This window comes from Ixodes scapularis, unplaced genomic scaffold (genome assembly GCF_016920785.2).
Source record: "Ixodes scapularis isolate PalLabHiFi unplaced genomic scaffold, ASM1692078v2 PGA_scaffold12__126_contigs__length_90152505, whole genome shotgun sequence".
NCBI classification, from domain to species: domain Eukaryota; kingdom Metazoa; phylum Arthropoda; class Arachnida; order Ixodida; family Ixodidae; genus Ixodes; species Ixodes scapularis.
In genome coordinates, this window is record NW_024609838.1 from 69,114,397 (window position 1) to 69,120,484 (window position 6,088).

A 6,088-nucleotide genomic window follows, 5' to 3' on the forward strand; every position below is an offset into this window, starting at 1 on the left:
AGTATGTCGTGATCGAGTGCAAGTGCGTGAATGGGCCTTTAGTCCACAGGTGGCCGTTGGCGGCGAGTCGTGCTTAGTTCAGCATACTTTACATATCTACGTCTGTATAATCGCAGCACGTAACACCACGTCATGGGAGCGTTTGTGCCGACCATGGAGTATTTCACGTGCCATGCTCCAGCGCACTTAATGGGTCGAGTGGGCCGCAGCCTCCCCAGCTTGCCAAGTTATCGGGATACGGTGTATAACCTGTCAGGTTGCGGGCATCTATAGCCACGGCCGGACTGGAAGCGCCCGCTCTCTTTCTCTTCTTACGGCCTTTGCAATTGGGGCAGTCGCCACCTCCCGCCGCAATTCGCGGGGGGCGCTGTCACCTCACCCCTGGGCTACCCTTTGCCGTCTGCACAGAGCGCGTCTGACAGTGTATCTCAGCGCTGTCGCAACCTGCAGCCGAGATTTTTATAGCCTTTGACACCTGATCCTTACGTTTAGACTCTCAGCCACTATCTAAAGCGCTTTTGATGAGCCCGAAATGGTGAATATTTGACGCACATCTCCGAGAGAGTCGGGAGTAAAAAGTAGTAAGAAGAGACAGCGAATGCAATTGCGGAAAAACTATACTCGTCTTTACCTCCAGGACTTCTGTTGCAACTCAAAAACAGGATGAGACGGACCCCTTCTGCGTGGAGGAACTTTAAATGATAAATAATTCGTACACTCTCGTGAAATGTAAGCAGGCCCAATCTATCTATTGCCGTGGTCTGCATCATAATTTCATAGGTTGCACATGAAATCGGTCAGCTGCTCTAGACGAGGGTGTAGTAGTCTGTACAATTTTCGCACAGTGCTTCCTCGAGTGCTTCCTCGAGGGCTTGTGCACATATCCAGCTGATTTTTCGTTTCTGTCCGTGACCGTCTTTGCATGGTTAATCAGAAGTATTCTGAGGAACTTGTTGCAAATTAAACCAGCCAAGCGCTTTGAGTGACTGCTGTCAATGCCCTCTGGGCAACTTAGGATTGGCGCGTCTTCAGGATAGGGTGCAATGAGTATAGGGTGCAATAGTATAGTTATTGTACACGGAAGGTGCTTAAGAGCCTTTAAAAAAAAAAGCAACAATGTTGTCCAGAAGTGCGAGGAACCTAGGATTTGAATAATGAAGTCCGCTTTTATCCTGGCCTTGCAATAAGACGAACAGAGGATCACCTCTGTTACCCCCCATTCACACTGGAAGCGGATCCGCGTTCGCGAAGCGGTTGCGAACGCGGTTGTATAAAAATCCAGTACAAATGCACGCGCATTTGATGTCATCAAATGCGCGTGCAATTGTACTGAATCTTTATACAACCGCGTTCGCAACCGCTTTGCGAACGCGGATCCGCTTCCAGTGTGAATGAGCCCTTACCCGTAGTCAACAGCATAGCACAAGCGTTCGATTCGGTGCCCCACTCGACAATTATCAAGGAAGCCAGCCGGCTTAAAATCACCGGCAGGACCCTAAACTTCATCAAGAGTTTCCTGGAAGGGATGACATTCTCGGTACGCTGCGGCAGGCACGATAGCGTGCCGAGAGCGAACCACGTGGGTGTCCCACAAGGTTCGGTCCTCTCGCCTACGCTATTTAATCTGGCGATGGTGGCGCTACCACACGAACTCAGTAAGATCTCTGGCCTAGAATTCACCGTATACGCGGATGATGTTTCGATCTGGGCTTATGGGGACGATCTCAAAAAGCAGCGAGATATACTACAATCTGGACTAGATATAATCGAGGCTCACCTGGCCCGTGTGGGAATGCAGGCGGCACCAGAAAAGACGAACTACACGGTCGTACGCAGCCCGAGGATTCGCGTGAAGGAGGACTATGCAGCCAAACTCAACCTGGTCCTGGCGGGGAAACAAATCCAGCCGTCCCCTTCGGTAAAGATCCTGGGGATCACCATCGAGGAGAACGGCAAAGAAGACGCTTGGCTCCGCGACACACTCAAACACTGCAACTCGGTGCTCGGCATGATCAGACGGATCTGCAATGCACGCGGATTAGCGTCACAAGACATTGCCAAAAAAATGGTCAAGGCTCTCGTAGTATCCCGGGTATGCTACGGAGCACGCCACTATTGCCTCACAGCAAGGCAATGGGAACGTCTCGAAGCTTTGAACAACCACGCTATGAGAGTTATCACTGGACTGCCCTGTTTCACTCCTCTCGTCAAACTGAGGCAGTACGCGCAGTTGAACACATTGCACGACGTCGTGGAAGCAAGAAGGAACGCGCACGACGAACGCCTTAAGACGACACCGCAAGGAAGAGGCATCATCCGACTCCTAAAAAAATCGGTAGATGGCCTCCCTGAGCTGCAGAAACAACTGCCTCCGTGGGAAGACCTCACGGCCATCACAAGCAGCAAGCCTCTAAGGGCATTAAGAAAAGGGGACACCAAACAACTGGCCCGCCGGGTAAAAGCACACAACAAAATGGTGGAGAGCTGGAAGCAAAGTAAGACCGTAGTTGCTGCTTATACGGACACTGCATCGCTTGAAGGCCCCATCACCCTCAAGTCGGCTGCCGTGGTATTCCCAGCACTTCGACTCGAGGCAATTGAAGCATTACCCCCTACGGTGTCGACAAAGGGAGGAGAGCTGGCAGCCATTCACCTTGCATTAGAGACGGTCGTCACTTAAGCCACCGACCTCCCTGAGAACCTCAGAATCTTTACGGATTCACAGGAGGCGGTGAAAGAGTGTGGAAGCAAGAATAGCCTTAGCGTCCAAGTACGCAAGATCAAAAAGCTCGCCACGACACTTAGGTCGCGGGGTGTCTTTATAAGAATCGAGTGGGTTCCTGGTCATGCGGGGATCCCAGGCAACGAAGAAGCCCATCAACTGGCCCGCGACGCCCTTGCTACCCCTTCCTTCCGCGGGCCCGGAGATGAAACGCTTCCACTTGAAGATCACCAATATGACGTGACCGCTCGAAATCGAGCATCCATCGTCGATTGGCAGACACAAGAATATGACCCCGCCGAAGAAAAGGCCGGAATACAAAATGAATACCAGGCGAAACTTTAAGAGCTCCTGCCCCAGCCGGCACATCCCCTGCTCCCTTCACAGGGATTTGGACGACGAGGGCAGGTTCTGCTCACCCGAGTCCGCACAGAAGCAACACTATCACCCGCGAGACTCGCATCGTGGAACAAAGGCAAAAGGTCTGGCCTTTGTTCCCAGTGCGACATGAACGCTAAGGCAGACACATACCACAAAGTGTGGGTGTGCCCCAAGTATCATGCAGAAAGGGCAAAATTTCGACCTCAGAACATTGCCACTCTGGAAGGCTGGACTCATCCCACTGGAAACGAGAACCAACAACGAAAGATCCTGCGAAGTCTCCTGGACTTTCTCCACGAGGCAAAGCTGGAATCGTTTATTTAGTGTACATGTTTTAAATAGTATGCCGCATCCAGGCCTCGACTATTAGCCACCGATGCATTCTTACGCCCCTTTCCCTGCTTAATGGCATCAATAAACGCTCTTTGAACTGAAACCCAAACTCACTAATGAGGTTCACCAGATAGCCACCGACGTACACCATACCCGAGTATGTCACGGATGGAGATGGAGCGCAAGGCTCTTTCAGTTTTTTCAGGTTAGTGGTAACCTACGAAGCTCGAACACCAGCGCAAAGTAGCTCGAAGGGACTCTGGGGACTCTCCGAATGGGGTGAAGTAGGGTGAGCTGGTTGCGCCCCTGGCGGCAAGCAAGAGAACTACATACGGAAAAAAATGCCATTGACTCCCGGGCGATTGCAAAGACCGAAAGAAAAGAAAGAGAGCGCGCGCTTCCAGTCCGGCCGTGCTATAGCTAGGATTCGAACCCGCCAGCTGACATTTTTCAAAACTCCATCATGCAGCACTGGAGGCCATCATATTTCGGGATTCGCTTCCTGCGCGAAGCGTGTGACAGGATCTAAGTTCGGGCCGGACACTGACGCAGCTTCCGTGTCCAGTGCATGCCCAAAACGCAAGCCCAAAATAAGGCGGCCTCCCATAATCGACGCAGCAGCTACTGGAGTGCGTTCACTTACGAAAAAGATCCGCTGGCGATCAGCAAAGCGGCCATTTTGTTTTAAAGCCACCTAGGAGACAATTCAATTGCGACGTTGCAAACTTTAACAATACGCCTAAATGTAGGACACTGGTTGAACAAGCGTCGGTGCCTGGCTTGAGCTTCAATTCAGTCTGTGCAACAAATAGCACTTGCGTAAAGGTTAAAGACCGATTGCGGAACCCCACGGATTTTTATCGCCAGAAATACAGCCCGAGCGTTTCCTTTTTCTTTATTACAACATTGAGGCCTCCTTTTCAAAAATATTTTTTATTATTATTTTTGGTTCCCACCCTAGCAACATCAATAACTCAAAATGCATTCTCTAAATAGAGCTCGTGCCCTATTTAATGTTGCATCTTATGAAGTTTAAGCTTCACAGATGAATCAATGATGTGTACATTCTAAATATCAGATATTTTTTAAGAAGACCACCAAAATACTTTTTTTCTAAAAACTAGGAAGTGTCAGTAATACCACCAGAAGCAACCTGGTAGGCTAAAACATTCAAAACAAAAAAAACACAATTAAACACACATGAAACAGAGTTATTGACATCCAGGGTGCGAGGGCAATTTCCGTTGAGGTCAGGAGGATCCCGTGAGTTGCGCTTTCTGGCGTGCTGACCTTGCGAGCGAAACTTCGGCGCCCCTGAAAGGAACAAGAAAAACTCCTAAATAAAAAACTTGGCACATTTGAGCTTTCTTCTAGCGAAGGTGGTCGCTACACAAACATCCGTTAATACGTTAACTATCTCTAAGTCTGAGTCATTTTTTACACCAATTACAACCACAGTCTAAAAAAAGGGGAGTGGCACTTCCTCCCTAAAAGGTCCCCTGTGTTACTCGTCGAAAGGAGGTGATCCATACCCCCCCCCCCCCCCCCCCCCCCAGTAGGCAAGAAAATTTTCTCCTTTTAGAGGGGAGGGAAATTCCCTCGAATTTCTTAGATACGGAGGAAATATCTCCCATTTTGATTATCCCACCTCTCTAGTCTTTGTTCTTCCCGGTTTTATCACAGAGCGAATAGCAATCTTGTAGAAGTAGAGGCGGTGAATACCCCGGGTGCCGATTTTGCCGTTCAGAGCCACACGCCCCCCCCCCCCCCCCCCTCCCCCCGAATGCAGTTCAGTAATACTCCTCGCACCGGTAATCACGCAAACACCTCGCAGTTTTTGTTGCTATACCACGCGCACCACCAGCGCTTGCTCGCCAACGGAACCAATCACGGAGATGGGGGAAATCTTCCTACTTTTGCCGACTCCCGGTAGGGGGCGCGTCATGCAAAACGAGCGAAAGGGAGCAACACCACCAATCTCCTCCCTCTATAGGTAACATGGAGGAAATGCAAAGTTTCCTCCCTTTTAGCGCCCATTTTCTTTTTGTTATAGTGCACAGTCTCGTGCACAAAAAGTTCACGTTGACATGAAATAAAGTTATAAATTTTTTTCTGCTTTATAAAGTAATGTAGAGGTTGTCACAATTACTAGCCTAAGGCAGTCCTGTCCTTCGTTTCACTCCAAGTACGAGTACAGCCGACGCTACGATCCACGGAGTCAACCAATAAGCGTCAAAAGGGCATTGTCACGGTGTTCGTTGTGATTCCTAATTGCTTATGGCCTGAATGTCCAACGAGCCTGAATGTTCAATCGGTCACGTGACAGGCGAGACGGAATGTACAACGAGACGAAAGATCCAGTCGAGACGGAATGTCCATCGAGTCTGAATGTCCAACGAGACGAAAGATCCAACCGAGACGGAATGTCCTGCGTGCCTGAATGTCCAACGAGACGAAAGATCCAGCCGAGACGAAATGTCCAACGAGCCTGAATGTCCAACGATTCTGAATATTCAACGGATTTGGAATGAACCTTGCAAAGAATTTAGAAGACATTTCTTTGTTGAATTGTAGGATTACTGATAGTTACGGCGGTGAAAAATGCGTTCGATGAAATGGGGAACCGGACATTTCGGTGCGGAGATATCGGTA